General features: G+C 43.5%; 2 long non-coding RNA genes across 3 annotated transcripts; both read left to right on the top strand.

The window, feature by feature from the left end:
• The first annotated feature begins 10,161 nt into the window (after positions 1-10,161).
• Positions 10,162-11,665, top strand: LOC146690048 (uncharacterized). 2 transcript variants are annotated; one of them, XR_014915663.1, is made up of 4 exons: positions 10,162-10,541; positions 10,638-10,727; positions 11,139-11,210; positions 11,319-11,665. It is a non-coding gene; the product is annotated as an uncharacterized LOC146690048 (long non-coding RNA). The 2 variants fall into 2 exon arrangements; XR_014915662.1 differs by having other exon boundaries at positions 10,162-10,727.
• Positions 11,666-12,045: 380 nt separating this feature from the next.
• On the top strand, positions 12,046-15,502 carry LOC146690049 (uncharacterized). Its single transcript, XR_014915609.1, has 4 exons — positions 12,046-12,100; positions 12,208-12,286; positions 14,826-15,019; positions 15,128-15,502. It is a non-coding gene; the product is annotated as an uncharacterized LOC146690049 (long non-coding RNA).
• Positions 15,503-17,657: the final 2,155 nt, after the last annotated feature.

Genomic DNA, 17,657 nt, shown 5'->3' on the forward strand with positions numbered 1-17,657 from the left:
CTTTCAACTTCCGGTGTTTTCATTCAAATTCCATTCTTGTCATTCTAATTCTGTTTTCCTCATTCAAGTTCTTTTCTCTTTTTTCTAATACTGTATTTTCATTCAAATTTTTTTCTTTTCATTCTAATTCAGTTCATTTCATTCTAATTCAGTTCTTTTCATTCTAATTCTATTGTTTTCATTCTAATTCTATTGTTTTCATTCAAATTCCCTTCTTGTCATTCTAATTTTGTTGTTTTCGTTCAAAATCCGTTGTTTACCTTCTAATCCTGTTGTTTTCATTCAAATTTTGTTGTTTTCATTCAAATTCCATCCATCCATCCATCAAGCTTCATCCGCTTTATCCGAGGCTGGGTCGCAGGGGTAGCAGCCTAAGCAGAGAGGCCCAGACCTCCCTCTCCCCAGCCACCTCCTCCAGCTTATCCGGGGGAATACCAAGGCGTTCCCAGGCAAGCCGAGAGATATAATCTCTCCAGCGTGTCCTGGGTCTGCCCCGGGACCTCCTCCCGGTGGGACATGCCTGGAACACCTCACCCAGGAGGCGCCCAGGGGGCATCCTTGTCAGATGCCCGAACCACCTCAGCTGGCTCCTTTCGATGTGGAGCAGCAGCTGCTCTACTCTGAGCCCCTCCCGGATGGCCGAACTTCTCACCCTATCTCTAAGGGAGAGGCCAGCCACCCTTCGGAGGAACCTCATTTCTGCTGCTTGTATCCGCGATCTCGTTCTTTCGGTCACTACCCACAGCTCGTGGCCATAGGTGAGGGTAGGGATGAAGATCGACCGGTAAATTGAGAGCTTCGCTTTTACACTCAGCTCCCTCTTCACCACAACGGACCGGTGCAGCGTCCGCATTACTGCAGCTGCAGCCCCAATCCGTCTCTCGATCTCCGGCTCCCTTCTCCCATCACTCGCGAACAAGACCCCGAGATACTTGAACTCCTCCACTTGGGGCAGGAACTCATCCCTGACCCGGAGTGGGCACTCCACCCTTTTCCGGCTGAGAACCATGGCCTCAGATTTGGAGGTGCTGATCCTCATTCCCGCTGCTTCACACTCGGCTGCGAACCGTTCCAGTGCGAGCTGGAGGCCCTCACCCGATGAAGCCAACAGAACCACATCATCCGCAAAAATCAGAGATGAGATTCTGAGGCCACCAAAGTGAAAGCCCACTCCGCCACTTGGCTGCGCCTAGAAATCCTGTCCATAAAAATTATGAACAGAACCGGAGACAAAGGGCAGCCCTGGCGGAGCCCATCACCCACCGGGAACGAGTCCGACTTATTGCCGGCAATGCGAACCAAGCTCTTACAACGGTTGTATAGGGATCGAATGGCCCGTAGCAATGGGCCAGACACCCCATACTCCCGCAACACCTCCCACAGGACACCCTGAGGGACACGGTCGAATGCCTTCTCCAAGTCCACAAAACACATGTAGACTGGTTGGGCAAACTCCCATGTACCCTCAAGTATCCTGGAGAGGATAAAGAGCTGGTCCAGTGTTCCGCGACCAGGACGAAAACCGCATTGTTCCTCCTGTATCCGAGGTTCGACTAGCGGACGAACTCTCCTTTCCAGCACCCTGGCATAGACTTTCCCAGGGAGGCTGAGGAGTGTGATCCCCCTGTAGTTGGAACACACCCTCCAGTCCCCCTTCTTAAAGATGGGGACCACCACCCCGGTCTGCCAGTCCACAGGTACTGCCCCTGATCTCCACGCAACATTGCAGAGGCGTGTCAACCAGGACAGCCCTACAACGTCCAGAGCCTTCAGGAACTCGGGGCGGACCTCATCAACACCAGGGGCTCTGCCACCAAGGAGTTGTTTAACTGCCTCAGTGACCTCGCCCCCGGAAATTGGCGGGTCATTCCCCTCATCCCCAGACTCTGCTTCCTCCTCGGAAGACGTGTCAGTGGGATTAAGGAGGTCCTCAAAGTATTCCTTCCACTGCCTGACAATTTTCTCAGTCGACGTCAGCAGTGCTCCGCCAGCACTATACACAGTGCAGGTAGAGCACCGCTTTCCCCTCCTGAGACGCCTGACGGTTTGCCAGAATCTCTTCGAGGCAGTCCGAAAGTCTTTTTCCATGGCCTCTCCGAACTCCTCCCACACCCGAGTTTTTGCTTCAGCCACTGCCCGAGCCGCATTCCGCTTGGCCTGTCGATACCTGTCGGCTGCCTCCGGAGTCCCACAGGCTAACCAAGCCCGATAGGACTCCTTCTTCAGCCTGGTGTCTCCCTTCACCTCTGGTGTCCACCATTTGGTTCGGGGATTACCACCACGGCAGGCACCAACCACCTTGCGACCGCAGCTCAATGCAGCAGCTTCGGCAATGGAGACGCTGAACATGGTCCATTCGGACTCAATGTCCCCAGTCTCCCTCGGAATGCTGTTGAAGCTCTGCCGGAGGTGTGCGTTGAAGATCTCGCGGACTGGGGCCTCTGCTAGACGTTCCCAGCACACCCTCACATTCAAATTCCGTTCTATAAATATTAATAAAGATTTCTATCAGAGCAAAATATCTGTCTCTCCTAAGTATTTGCTCCTAACCACGTCCTAACCTAGCAGTCATATTTAGCCTTTAATTAATCCTGCATTTTTTTTTGTCAAAGACATTTGTCACCATGAAATTACCCGATAGCTTAAAACGGCAACATATGAACAGATTCACTGAGTAATCAGAAAAGTTTAGCATGAATCTAGACATTAGATTTAAGCTTGAAGTTTTAACCTTATCAAATATCACTTGGTAGAAGCTCCTTACCGTTTGAAGAAATCTCTTCTCAATCTGCTGTCCTCTTTTTCTTGCATCTTTTTTTTCCCCATCTGAGACTGACGTTATTCCATGTTAATTATTTTTTCTCCATGAAAAACACAGCAGCTCATCTGATCCCAGGCCGCCAGGCCCACGAGCTCCGGATCTCAGCAGAAAAGTGCCAATAAAAGTTTCAGACTGATCCAGGTATCAGTCTGACACAGGTATGTGACGTCACTGTTGGAACACTGTTACGCCTCTGCGTAACCATGGTTACAGGGGAAGCTTTGGAGCTCTGCTGCTCAGCAGCAAAAGATTTCAGGTTAAACTCTAAAACCAAATAAAATCAATATACTGTATATGTGTACGGTGTACCGTGTAAGCGTTCATTTTCTGTAAGAGGCTGTAAAACGGACAGTTAAAATGTGACCAATGGCAGCCATACTGAGGTGAGTTGTTGAGGATATGTCGAACTGTCGAGCTGTCGATAAGCACGGCTGTTTTTGTGCTGTTATTTACTGTTAGCCTGTTTTGGCTTGCGTTACTGAAGCTCTTTTCAACTGGATGTCACATTGTTGAACTCTGATGATTAATGAATAAACTCTCGATGTGACGATGGTAGAATGTAATTGTAACCCTGTGTTCATTTAGTCGTTTGATACCGTTTAATATCCAGTCCATCTGTTTGGTGTTTTGTTTTTAACATGCCCTGGAATAATTTAAAGTTTTACAATGCCGGTGATTTACGACTCTTTCGCGACAGTCAGCTGGGGAGTAAACTCTCAGAGGTAGCTCATGTGAGCCAGCAGTGACATCTGTACATGCAGTAGCCTTAAAATACTGATTATTTATTCTCCTGCTAGGTAAGAATTGGTGTTTTATACGTATATTGTTTCTTTATATATGTTATCGTTTGGTTATGTTATGATGTGCTAATCGTGAATAAGCTAGTAAGCTTGAAAATTAGCAGCCATGTTAAGCGGACTTTGGTGATCAAGTTCGTGTGTCACTGTTTGGAATATAAACCCATATGGCTTGCACTACTTTCAAGATGTAAGCTAAAGGGATGTGTTTTTAAAAAGGTGCAAGAAGGACCTAACTCAGTGAGTGATGTGTGTTCAGTGAACAGTAAGTTGTCATTTATGTTGTGCATTTGAACTAACTATATATAAAGCATATAAACAATCACAGCAATATGATGCAACAAACACAGCAGTGCTACTGATCCAAAATACTCAAAGCTTCATAGAACTGAAACAAACATTTTTTTTTAGCTCCATTCTGCTGCTGATACATACTTTAGGTTTCTGAACATTAAACTTGTTGCTGCCTTTCATAGTGTGTAACTTGAAGGCCCTGAGTACTTTCTCCCACACTGGAAACACTGGGATGATAACATTATTTGAACATTACCTAATAAGACTGATTCAGCACAGACAGTTATGTTAAACTTTCCTAGCAGTCCTTCACAAACAGGGAACAGTCTGTCTGTTCTCTCCATCTGTCAGCTGCTGCTGGCTCTTCCTCCTCCTCTTCCTCACACACTGCTGAGTTTGTCCTGGTGGATCATCAGGGGTGCAAAGCCTCACAGATGATGTGCAGCAGTGGGTCCCTCAGTCTGTCCTCACTCTGGACACTTGCAGTCGTCACACATGGAAATCAAATGTGTGATAAGCTGCAGGATTCAAACAAAAGTGTAACTTATAAACACATGTTCATACTTTTATTCCACAATCAGAGAGAAAGAAACAGAGAGAGAGTGCAGGACAGACAGACAGGTGACAGTCTCAGGTGTACACACTGCTACACAACAGCACCAGAGAAGCAGGATTTAGTGTTTGTGTTATTACGAGTGCTAAACAAGAAGAGTTCCCAGATGGTACAGTGGACACATGTGTGACTCCTGTGATTGACGCATCTTTCTTTCAGCTTAACGAGTGAACCGTCAGCTCGTTCAAACACACGTTAAAGTCCGTTTGGCTCGACACCACCGAGGCAGCAATATAACATAGCTAACATTAACAGTGCAGTGGATCCTGCTTGTGCCGTGATGTTCAGGACTGCAAACCGAGCAGCATCACTGACTTTCAGCTTGTTGTGTTTGTGGATATATGACTGACTTTAATTATCCACAAAATCATCACATTCTCTGTAAGATTAAGGTCGACTATTGAACGGCGTATATTTTAAAGGCTTTAAAACCAAGTTAGTACAAACATCCCTAATGTCACATATCTTTGCCGACATGTGGCCAACAGCAATGTTTCAATGCTCTTCATTATTAAACATTGGCACATAAATAAGTGACATCATATACAGTAAACTTACTTTTGAACGTTTACTCTTCGGCCGCTCCGCTTCTGCCCTCTGCCGTATTTTTCGGGAAAATTATCCACACCCACCACCGCGCTATGAATTGTGGGATATATGGGACCATGAAGTGTACACCGGACCACACTTCAAATTTGGGGAAATCGATGGCACATTTGGAGTACACTTCGGATTGGGACAGCCGTCGTGTCGCTGTGAAGTAATAGGTCTCAAAATGTGTACTCAGGAGCGTGCGGTCGCTGGATTGGGACACAGCCAAGGTCTGTAGCTGTGTCAGAGCAAGCTTGTGTGAGCCAACGGTGATATCTGTACACGCAGTACCTTTAAAATACTCATGTGTCATTCTCCTGCTAGCAGTGGAGGAGACTTTTCTGCTGAGGAAGAGGCCCTGCTGTCCTGCCGTCTTACTGGTGCCATTGAGGGATCAGCGGCTGCTGTATATTCTTCTCGACCTCGAGTATTTGGACTGAAGGACTCACAGACACGTTTCATATTTAGCTCTATACAATTTAAAAATTAAAAAAAAAATTCCTGGCCACCCATTTTCTTATTCACGAAGGCTGTATGGAGACATTTTGGTTATTGCCACAGACGCTTTCTCTTACTACGGATGGAGGATGTTGCGGTTTTACAACCCATGGACTGAGAAAGGACTCAATAAGTAATCTGTTCACATATTCCAAGGTTAAACACAAGTGAGTCTCAATTAAGTGAAATGTTGGAACTGATGCCAACATTTTCTTCTTTCTCCCTGTTTAAATCCCATTCATATAAGGGACCCTAATTTTATCCTGCTACAAACATATTCAGCCAGTGTTATTTAAGTTTCCTGTAAACTACACATGTGAAGCAGATGTGAGAGAGGCTGTGATGAAGTCCTGGAGTTTTTAAGGATGTACGTGCTCCAGTCCAGAAATTTGTATGATATGTTGGCCACAGGTGGTAAAGTGCTGTCACACCCTGAATAAACTGTCCTCTGTTCTTCTTCTAAGCTGACATATTTGTTACATAATCATGTGGTTTATCAGAGGGGAAGTGGGGATTTCAGAATACTGGAGCCCAAGGTTAGGTGCAATAATATTCAACCATAATATTAGCTTTTAACTAAGTCTTGTCAGTTAGCTGGTGTTGTGTCAAAAGGACGATCTGATATCCTCGTGTCAGCATTGTTCCCACATCATCATAATTAATGTTGTTCCAGTTTCAACATTGCAGGTGACCAATCACCTTCTTGTGACGTCATTCCTTTGCGACTTCGAAATACCCGCCTTCGAGTATTTCGAAATACAAGTGAAGAAGCGAGAAACCGCCGCCTGTCCGCCGAATTTGAAGTCAATTCGCCTGTCCGCCGAATTTGAAGTCAATTTAGAATACTTTTCTTTAATAAACGGTAAGCATTATACATATTGTTACGGCCCTAGCAGGGCCTCCTCCTGAAGGTGCCTGTGTGGGCGTGTCCCACCACCTCTTCTGCCTGAGGTGCCACCTTTCCCTGTAACACAGCTGACTCACATCAGTAATTAAAAGTATTTAAGCCCAGGGAAAGGTGAGCTCTGGGCCAGAGTGCCATTTTGTGTGGTGTTTGCAGCTAGTGAGCTGTGTGTGTTTTGTGGTGTTTGCAGCTAGTGAGCTGTGTGTGTTTTGTGGTGATTGCAGCTAGTGAGCTGTGTTTGTGGTTTCCAGCTAGTGAGCTGCGCTTTCCTTTTGACTTTGCTTTATTGACCAACGCCTGAGTTTTGTTTGTTTTTCTTAAATGGTGATAGCGGCTTGTCCGTCTCTCTTAGTTGAGCTACTTTAATAAAACTCTTTAATTTAACCCTTTTGCCTCCTTGACTCCTTTTTCTGACCTGGACACCTTTTGTTACTTCCCCCTCACCGCCTAGACCCCTCAGGGGAACGTAACAAGTGGGGGCTCGTCCGGGATCGTTGAAAAGGGAGTTTTGAGTTGGAATTGGTTTTTGATTATCTTGGGGTTTTTTTTTCGCCTTTAGAGGTTCAACTTCCCAGTTTAGTTAGGTGAGTGTCCAGCTGAACTTTGTTTTAAGTTCTTCCTTCGGGCACTCTTTTGTTATTTTGCCTTTTTTATTTTCGGAGTAATCCTGGGCGGGGATTAGTTCCCTGTTGGGGGTAGGCAATTCAGGGCTCCGGTCGCTGAAGTTCTGCCTTTCAAGTTGCCTCGAGCCCAGCACGCTCCAGAAGATAGGTAGGTAAAGTTTGCTGTGCTTAGGAACTGGGTAGGTTGTATTTGTTAATGTGTGTGTGTGTAGCAAAAGGTAAGTTGGTCAAGAAGAGTAAGTTGTTTGGTTACCATTAATTGTTGGCTAGCCTGTGAGAACTGGCACAGGTGTGTGGTGGTTTTCTTCAGGCTGAAATGGCGTTCCAGTTGAATCAGCTGGAGCTGACGAGCACTGGGCCTACATCTGTTGGTGAACAGGTGTCTAGAAGCTCGTTTGTGGGCAATAACATCCACCTGGTTCCCGTTTTCTGTGAATCCAGTGTTGAGAGCTTCTTCAGTGTATTTGAAAGCATAGCAACTGCATTACAGTGGCCTGAAGATGTGTGGGGGGTGATGTTGCTGTGTAAATTCACAGGTAAGGCTCAGGAAGTTTGCTCTGGTCTGTCTATGCAGGACAGCCTAGTTTATGAAAAGATTAAAAGTGCTGTCCTCCAAGCCTATGAACTTGTGCCTGAGGCCTATAGGCAGAACTTTCGAGGTTTGGAGTTGGCACAGGGTCAGTGCTACCTTGACTTTGCTCGGGAGAAGGCAAAGCTTTTTGGTAGGTGGTGCTCTGCAAGCCAGGTTAAAAGTTTGGGGTCGTTACGTGAGCTCATGCTTGTGGAGGATTTTAAAAACTCTGTTCCTGAGTGTATTGCTCTTTATTTAAGTGAACAGAGGGTTTCCACTTTACAGCAGGCTGCCATACTGGCAGATGAGTTTACCCTAACTCATAAAACAAATGCTGTAGAATGTGACATCCCTTCTCACTACAATACATCTTGGAGAGCTAGGAGGGAGCCAGCTAACGAGGCTGAAAAAGTGGTGGTTTCAAGTTCCAAAGCAAAACTGTGTTTCTTCTGCCACAAGCCTGGCCATGTGGTTGCTGATTGTGTGAAACTGGCACTTAAGCGGAAAGCGTATCGAAAGGGAAGAAGGCCTGATTTGAAAACAGTCACTCATGGTTCTCAAACTAACAAGGTTGTCAGGCCCAGCAAAGGACCACACTTGGGGCATAGTTGTTTAAGGGGCTCCTGTGGTCAGTGTAAGGGATCAATTAACCCTGAGTGGCCGCTGGTTGACAATTTCCCAGGTCCCCAAAATGACCTGCAGGGGGACAGGCTGTGTATAAAACCACCAGTAAGACCCGCAACCCTGGCTAACAAACATGCCTGTACCGGTGACTTGAGGAATCGTCTGCAAAGTGTTGCAGAAAGGTCTTCTGACTGCCTGTGTTCTCCACATGTGATGGCTCAAAAAAGCCCTAGCCATCACATGAGACATTGTTTTGAGGGTCTGGGGCCACCTTCAGTAAGTATTTTGAACCCATTGAGATGGGGTTGGCAGCTTCCGCTGACAATGCCTAACTGTTGCTATGGGGTTTGGTAGGTGGAAAACCTGCAATTTGGTGATGCAATGGTTACGGACTTGATTAATCATTTTGGTTATCGAGATAATTTGACAAACCACGGGTTTGTATTTATGGGAGGGGGTGTTACGGCCCTAGCAGGGCCTCCTCCTGAAGGTGCCTGTGTGGGCGTGTCCCACCACCTCTTCTGCCTGAGGTGCCACCTTTCCCTGTAACACAGCTGACTCACATCAGTAATTAAAAGTATTTAAGCCCAGGGAAAGGTGAGCTCTGGGCCAGAGTGCCATTTTGTGTGGTGTTTGCAGCTAGTGAGCTGTGTGTGTTTTGTGGTGTTTGCAGCTAGTGAGCTGTGTGTGTTTTGTGGTGATTGCAGCTAGTGAGCTGTGTTTGTGGTTTCCAGCTAGTGAGCTGCGCTTTCCTTTTGACTTTGCTTTATTGACCAACGCCTGAGTTTTGTTTGTTTTTCTTAAATGGTGATAGCGGCTTGTCCGTCTCTCTTAGTTGAGCTACTTTAATAAAACTCTTTAATTTAACCCTTTTGCCTCCTTGACTCCTTTTTCTGACCTGGACACCTTTTGTTACTTCCCCCTCACCGCCTAGACCCCTCAGGGGAACGTAACACATATGTTCCTCACTTGGCTTGCTGTTTGTTTGCTAGTGATAGACTACTTGACGACAGCATTAGCTAACCAGTGTTACGGTAAGCATTATACATATGTTCCTCACTTGGCTTGCTGTTTGTTTGCTAGCGATAGGCTACTTGACGACAGCATTAGCTAACCAGTGTTCTCTAGACCAGCGTTCCCCAACTTTTTGGGTGTTTCGTGGCCCGGGGGTTGGGTCAGGCAAAATTGCACTAGCTTCCCTGATCATTTTACAAACATAAGTGAAGAGAATCTGGACTAAAAGGCCTAGACTTATGGTTGTGTGCTGAATCTATGAATCAAACTATCACCTGGAAACATAATTAACTGGTCCATAGCTGTGAAACTTGACATGAGTTCTTGATTCTATGGAGATTAACAGTAATCCAGATATTTACAAATTTGTCCAGGGACATCGCGTAAATGTTGTCCCTGGGACATCGCGTAAATGTTGTCCCTGGGACATCGCGTAAATGTTGTCCCAGGGACATCGTGTAGATGTTGTCCCAGGGACATCGTGTAGATGTTGTCCCTGGGACATCGTGTGATAGCTTGTTAATAATGGAATGAAAATTATTGATTGTTATTAACTTGTGAAAAAGAAGTGTAACAAATCCACATGTTATGTTCTTACACCCTTACAGAAACTGTGACTCCTTCACAATGTCAGGTAAATGTCAACTCATGTTGAATAATCAACCAATCAAGCCTTTTATTATCACATGCAATGTTACACGTACAACTGCAATGAAAATTTCACCCCCTTCTGACCATACATATATTGCTTAAACATCCCATTGGGAAGGAAGGTCAGAAAACAATTTAATTCATAGATGAGGGGAGAGGAGGAGAAAAAAGAACTACAACCAGACAAAGCTCCTAGAAGACTGAAATGGATGATGGTTGCAGCATGCAAAAAGAAAATGATATCTGTTGACTACAGCATATGCTTTCTCACAGATTACCTTGTGGGAGTAGCTGGACCAAACTCTATTGGTATTTCAAGTTTGAAATCCCTGTTTGACCAGACAAACATTTCAGATGAGGTACCTCTTGACATAAAAATCCTTTTATGTTGTCATAAAACTAATGTTAAATTCTGCTTTAAATACACTTTATTGTACAATTTACTTAATGAATCGTATTCCTTAGTTCTGTTTTTATTTATATGTATTTATTTATTTGTTTTATAAGGTAATAGATGGCCTAATCTATTTGCAGTGTGAGGTATGTTGAAAAGCTTGTTTGATCATAATGACATAGCATGTTTACGTTTTTTGTAATGTATTTGAAAACATAAGTGTATTTATGTTATTTTTATAGAATTTCCCTCACATTTATCCAATACCAAGCCAAATCACTGGAAAAATTTTGGATGGGTCCACAAGAGCACAAAGTGCATACTTTTTGAAGGTATGACTTGGACTGTGGTAACTATGTTCTTATCACAAAGGGTTTATAAGTTGCCACTATAAACAAACAGCATTTTCCAAAATTGAAGCCTTGTCAGAAGAACCTGAAAAATACCTTTCTGAAACCTTTTCTGTGTAAAGACTTGCTCAAAAGCAATGCACACAGATTAAAACATTTCTGTCTTGGCCAACTGATAAAGAAAACCAAAAATTGAGTGGTGCGTGTTGAGTCTGTGGTCTTGATTTGTTTCGTACACACTATAGAACTTAATTAATGTAAACAAAAAATGACACTTTCTATATGTTTGTGTATCTGCAGAATTAATTACAAGTCTCACCTGACAAGCTTTCGCAGTTTTGCAGTGTCATTCTTGACAGAAAAACATACTTGTCACATTATTTTTATTTCCAGAAAAACATCTTTCAGATGTATGAGAAACTGATTGGAGCCTGTCTGGAAAACGGCAGCCACTGGACCTTGTTTGTAAGTTGCACAGATTTTGCACTCTCTCTAGTGCATGATACTTTTCAGTGTCCCTCATTAGGAAAGCTCACGGCCCAAGCCTACCATATCCATCTTTTTACAAAACAGTTTTGTGACATACCCAAGAGGACCATAGCCTATATGAATTCATTTGGCGAGTCGGAGGTCAGAAAAAGTGCGGTGTTGAAAAACTGGAGGTAATTAATTAACATATTTAACATAACATATTTAATTTAATTGAAATCATTACCGAACGTGGTTATTGATTTCTCTATATGCTTTTTATTTGTAATAACTGCGATCTCTCAGCTCATTTGCTTCAGCAAGAGGCTGCACTGGAGAGTGGACTTTGTCACATGTGAGCCACCCACATCAACAGGATGGGAACTCATGTGGAGTGCATGTCATAATGGTACTGAAAACTATAGCTTTAACCTATATAAGTAATGTTTACATTTTTGTCTATTCAGTTTTTAAAGCCTTAGAGGCAGGATGGTAAAATCTCAATTTTTGTTGTAGATTGAACCATTTCAGCAGTAATGCTTTGGCTTTGGTTGCTCTATTTTTTTTTTCTCGGGGGGTGTAAAAAAAAACCCATTTCTTTGTTAATCTAATTCTTTTTGTTCTTTTTTTTTTCTTCTTCGTCAATTATTAGTTTCCCCAATCTCTCATTGACGGTAAAACACAAGTGGAGGAGTACAACACTGAAATCACAAAGCTCAGGTCCCGACTTTGCCACTACTTATTTTCCTCAATAGGTAAAGATAAAATTAGCCGCCTTCTTTTTCTCTAACATTGGAAAATGTAACTTGTACTTAAACAAATTATATTTTGCAGAACGAACTAGGAAGTGCAGTCAGTGCTGGTGTGTGATTGCAGCCAAAGACCGGGTACACTATGACATGTCCTTAGCCATATAGATTGTTTATATAATGGACTTTGTTCATTTGTTTTTTGTTTGTTTATTTCTTCTTCTTCTTTTTTTTTTAATTCACAGGTGTAGTGCCAGAAATGTGGTGCATACAAGCACATGCGTTGTTCAAAGTCTGTTTGTGGCATCTGTATCTTCTGTGAGAGTAAGTCACAATATACAGTTGTGGTCAAAAGTTTACATACACTTGTAAAGAATAGAATATAATGGCTCTACCGAGTGTCCCGTTATTTCTAAAACTCTGATTTTTCTCTGATAGAGTGATTGGAACAGATACTTCTTTGTCACAAAAAACATTCATGAAGTTTGGTTCTTTAATGACTTTATTATGGGTTAACAGAAAAAAGTGATCACATCTGCTGGGTCAAAAATATACATACAGCAGTGCTAATATTTGGTTACATGTCCCTTAGCCATTTTCACTTCAATTAGGCGCTTTTGGTAGCCATCCACAAGCTTCTGGTTGAATCTTTGACCACTCCTCTTGACAGAATTGGTGCAGTTCAGTCAAATTTGATGGCTTTCTGACATGGACTTGTTTCTTCAGCATTGTCCACATGTTTTCAATGGGGTTTAAGTCAGGACTTTGGGAAGGCCATTCTAAAACCCTTATTCTAGCCTGATTTAGCCATTCCTTTACCACTTTTGATGTGTGTTTGGGGTCATTGTCCTGTTGGAACACCCAACTGCGCCCAAGACCCAACCTTCGTGCTGATGATTTTAGGTTATGTTGAAGAATGTGAAGGTAATCCTCCTTCTTCATTATCCCATTTACTCTCTGTAAATCACCAGTTCCATTGGCAGCAAAACAGCCCCACAGCATAATACTCCCACCACCATGCTTGATTGTAGGCACGGTGTTCTTGGGGTTGAAGGCCTCACCTTTTCTCCTCCAAACATATTGCTGGGCATTGTGGCCAAAAAGCTCGATTTTTGTTTTGTCTGACCACAGAACTTTCCTCCAGAAGGTCTTATCTTTGTCCATGTGATCAGCAGCAAACTTCAGTTGAGCCTTAAGGTGCCGCTTTTGGAGCAAGGGCTTCCTTCTTGCACAGCAGCCTCTCAGTCCATGGAGATGCAAAACACGTTTGACTGTGGACAATGACACCTGTGTTTCAGCAGCTTCTAATTCTTGGCACATCTGCTTTTTGGTGATTCTTGGTTGACTCTTCACCCTCCTGACCAATTTTCTCTCAGCAGCAGCTTGCGTTTTCTTCCTGATCTTGGCAGTGATGAAACAGTGCCATGCACGTTATACTTACAAACGATTGTTTGCACTGTTGCTCTTGGGACATGCAGCTGCTTTGAAATGGCCCCAAGTGACTTTCCTGACTTGTTCAAGTCAAAAATTCTCTTTTTCAGATCCATGCTGAGCTACTTTGACTTTTCCATTGTAGCGTTTGTGGGCGTTTGTATCCAATGAGCCCTATTTAATTGGCCTAAGAGAAGTCACCAACTGTAGTCACTCATAATCACTCGCAAGAAGTGAAGAGGCCATGCTATGAAGCTCAGTTCACTGACAACTTTCTAAGTCACCAAAATTGCTAATTCATGTTGCTGTATGTATATTTTTGACCCAGCAAATGTGATCACTTTTTTATGTTAACCCATAATAAAGTCATTAAAGAACCAAACTTCATGAATGTTTTTTGTGACAAAGAAGTATCTGTTCCAATCACTCTATCAGAGAAAAATCAGAGTTTTAGAAATAACGGGACACTCGGTAGAGCCATTATATTCTATTCTTTACAAGTGTATGTAAACTTTTGACCACAACTGTAACTAAACAATGTCCAAAAATGTTTAAAGTGAAATTTTTTTTCGTAATTTTGCCTTTGCACACCAGGACTGTGTAATTAAAGTGGACGTTTCAAGATCCAGTTTTTACACAAAACTATTTTAGACATAACTGTGTCGTATTGTGGGGATTTCTCTTCACAATTAAATTGATATAGTGCTGTTTATATCATTCTTCTTTATGTAACAGCACAGTGCAGCACAGCAGAGGGAAAGGAGTTGTGCAGCATAGTAGGTGGCTATACAGGAGGAGCAATAGAAGTAGCCAGTGAAGAATGTCATCAGGGAAAGCATCAGGCAGCGAATGACAAAGGAAAAGTTCCTAAGGGAGAGGACATCTGCAGCAAACCGACAAGTAACAGTGAGATAGGAAGACTGACAGTCAGAGATGAAGGTACACAGACTGAAAGAGATGAAGGTACACAGACTGAAGACAAAGAAAAAGAAGCAGAAGTATACGGCACAAGTCTGAGTACAGATAATGCTGCTGCTGCTGATGTTGACAGGATCGATGCAGATACAGAATTCCAAACTGATTCAGAAGGAACTAGTACAGTTTACAGAGTGCATGGTCGCTTATCTGTACCAAGCTCAAAAAAGAAAACCTACACAATAACAGAAGACGAGATCAAGCGCAGAATCAACGCAGAGAACATGTCAGTTCATGTTTTCAGAGGTTTGATTGGGGTAGGTATACATTTCGTGATTTTGATGTCACCTGAAATAAATCCGGGTTACTCGTATCAATGAAGTGACAATGTGGCTGGAAATTGTGCATTTGCTGCAACATATACACAATTACACCATGTAAACAAAAGCATTTAACTTTGTGCGTGTGTGTGTGTCTCTCTCTGCTCTTTTGGTGTTTGCACTTTTTTCTTTTTTAGGTCCGTAAAGCCAAACTGCCCGCAATGATTCTTGACAGGCCTAAGAAGGCCAAAACTAAAGTAACAGTGTTTAGTGTTCTGAGTGAAGAGGAGGCTGGGGAGCTAGCCCTCGGGTTTGCCGGAAGATTGGCCTGTGATGTCACAACAGACATGGTCTGTAAAGGCATCGACCATTCAAGTGCTGATATGACAAAGTAAGTTAGTAAAACAATATGAAAGTTGTATCTTTTTTGGTATTATTTGTCATTTCCCCGTATTTGGGTTATTGGTGTAACATTGTTAATCTTACTTTCTAATAACAGACAGACTCTTCTCAAAATCCAACACAACCTTAAACATGAGCTGACTGATTCCTCAACCTTCAGTTTGCTGACACACACCTTTGGCCCCGCTGCACTGGATTCTGTCATTTCATTCCTGTGTGAAAAACTTGATCTTGTCTCTTAAATAATGAAACCTTTTGTGACTTTTGTTTGTTCTGTAAATCAGAATCTTGAAAATTGTTCATTGTTGTTCTAAGTTTGTGTTAACTATTTGGCAAAAATGATTGGTTCCTAATCCAAACAGGATAATGACTGTTCTAACACATATCTTAAAAATTCTACAAAGAAAGAAAATTATCACATATGTTTCAATATGAATGTATTTGTGTCACACTTGGTTTGTAGTAGCTTTCCTGTTTTATTTTGAGTTTTGGTATGTTTACACTGTTGTCATTTTTATTTCCCGTGTGTTCGTCTTCCCTTATTAGTTTTACTGTATTTAATTAGTCTGATTTAATAACTTATAATTATTTACTTTCCAGTGTGTATATAAGCTCCTCGTTTGGATTATTGTTTGTTTGAGTTCTGCCTGTCTTTTCTATTAAAGATTTGGACTTTTGGACTATTATAGTCCATAACTCCATGGACTCATAACTCCAACAGTTTTATCGCCGATCTCCGACTCATCCCAGAGATCTCCAGAACACCGGAGGCTGCCCACTCTCCCTGGCCAGGCGGAAGTGCACGCAGACGGCGCCGGGATCGTAAACAAAGGCGAGGTAGGCGCGGAGGGCTACGGGCTAAGCTAAAGCTAACACCACACCGGCTGCCTTTACCCAGAATTTTCCTCGCCAATGTCCGTTCTCTGGCAAACAAAATGGATGAGATACGGCTCTCCATCACTAACAACAGACGGATTATGGACTCAAATGTCATGTTTTTTCACCGAAACATGGTTGAACAACAGCTGCCCGGACAATGCTATCGAGTTAGCAGGACGCCACACACACCGAGCCGACAGGCTAGCAGATGACTCCGGCAAGACCAGAGGTGGAGGTTTGTGCATTTATATTAACAATGCTTGGTGCATGAACTCCACTACTACTGAGAGTCACTGCTCACCTAATGCGGAGTTTTTAATGGTCAAATGCAGACCTTATTACCTCCCCAGAGAACTCACTTCTATCATACTCACTGCCGTGTATATCCCCCCCAACGCTAATGCTAGGTTGGCCATGAAAGAACTTTCTGCAGCCATTAACAAACACCATGAAAGAACTTTCTGCAGCCATTAACAAACACCAGAATAAACACCCCGAGGCTGCTTTTATTGTTGCTGGCGACTTCAACCACACCAACTTAAAGACAGTCCTCCCCAGATTCCACCAACATGTCTCCTGCCACACCAGAGGAGACAAGACTTTAGACCATGTGTATTCCAACCTGGCTGTTCGGAATTCCGGAATGTTCAGAGTTCCGGAATGTTCGGAATTCCGGAATGTTCAGAGTTCCGGAATGCACCAAGGTTCCGGAATGCACAAAGGTTCCAGAATGTTCAGAGTTCCGGAATGCACCAAGGTTCCGGAATGTTCGGAAATCCGGAATGTTCGGAATTCCGGAATGTACCAAGGTTCCGGAATGTTCGGAATTCCGGAATGTTCCAAGGTTCCGGAATGCACCAAGGTTCCGGAATGTTCGGAATTCCGGAATGTTCAGAGTTCCGGAATGTTCAGAGTTCTGGAATGCACCAAGATTCGGGAATGTTCGGAATTCCGGAATGTACCAAGGTTCTGGAATGTTCAGAGTTCCGGAATGCACCAAGGTTCCGGAATGCACAAAGGTTCCAGAATGTTCAGAGTTCCGGAATGCACCAAGGTTCCAGAATGTTCAGAGTTCCGGAATGCACCAAGGTTCTGGAATGTTCAGAGTTCCGGAATGTTCGGAATTCCGGAATGTACCAAGGTTCCGGAATGTTCGGAATTCCGGAATTCACAAAGGTTCCGGAATGTTCGGAATTCCGGAATGTTCAGAGTTCCGGAATGCACCAAGGTTCCGGAATGTTCGGAATTCCGGAATGTACCAAGGTTCCGGAATGTTCAGAGATCCGGAATGCACCAAGGTTCCGGAATGTTCGGAATTCCGGAATGTTCAGAGTTCCGGAATGCACCAAGGTTCCGGAATTTTCGGAATTCCGGAATGTTCAGAGTTCCGGAATGTTCAGAGTTCCGGAATGCACCAAGGTTCCGGAATGTTCGGAATTCCGGAATGTACCAAGGTTCCGGAATGTTCAGAGTTCCGGAATGCACCAAGGTTCCGGAATGTTCGGAATTCCGGAATGTTCAGAGTTCCGGAATGTTCAGAGTTCCGGAATGCACCAAGGTTCCGGAATGTTCAGAGTTCCAGAATGCACCAAGGTTCCGGAATGTTCGGAATTCCGGAATGTTCAGAGTTCCGGAATGCACCAAGGTTCCGGAATGTTCGGAATTCCGGAATGTACCAAGGTTCCGGAATGTTCAGAGTTCCGGAATGCACCAAGGTTCCGGAATGTTCGGAATTCCGGAATGTTCAG

Source organism: Copadichromis virginalis, linkage group LG16 (assembly GCF_057382275.1).
Source record: "Copadichromis virginalis isolate Kocher_CV1m ecotype Utaka linkage group LG16, C_Virginalis_male_GT1.1, whole genome shotgun sequence".
NCBI lineage: Eukaryota > Metazoa > Chordata > Actinopteri > Cichliformes > Cichlidae > Copadichromis > Copadichromis virginalis.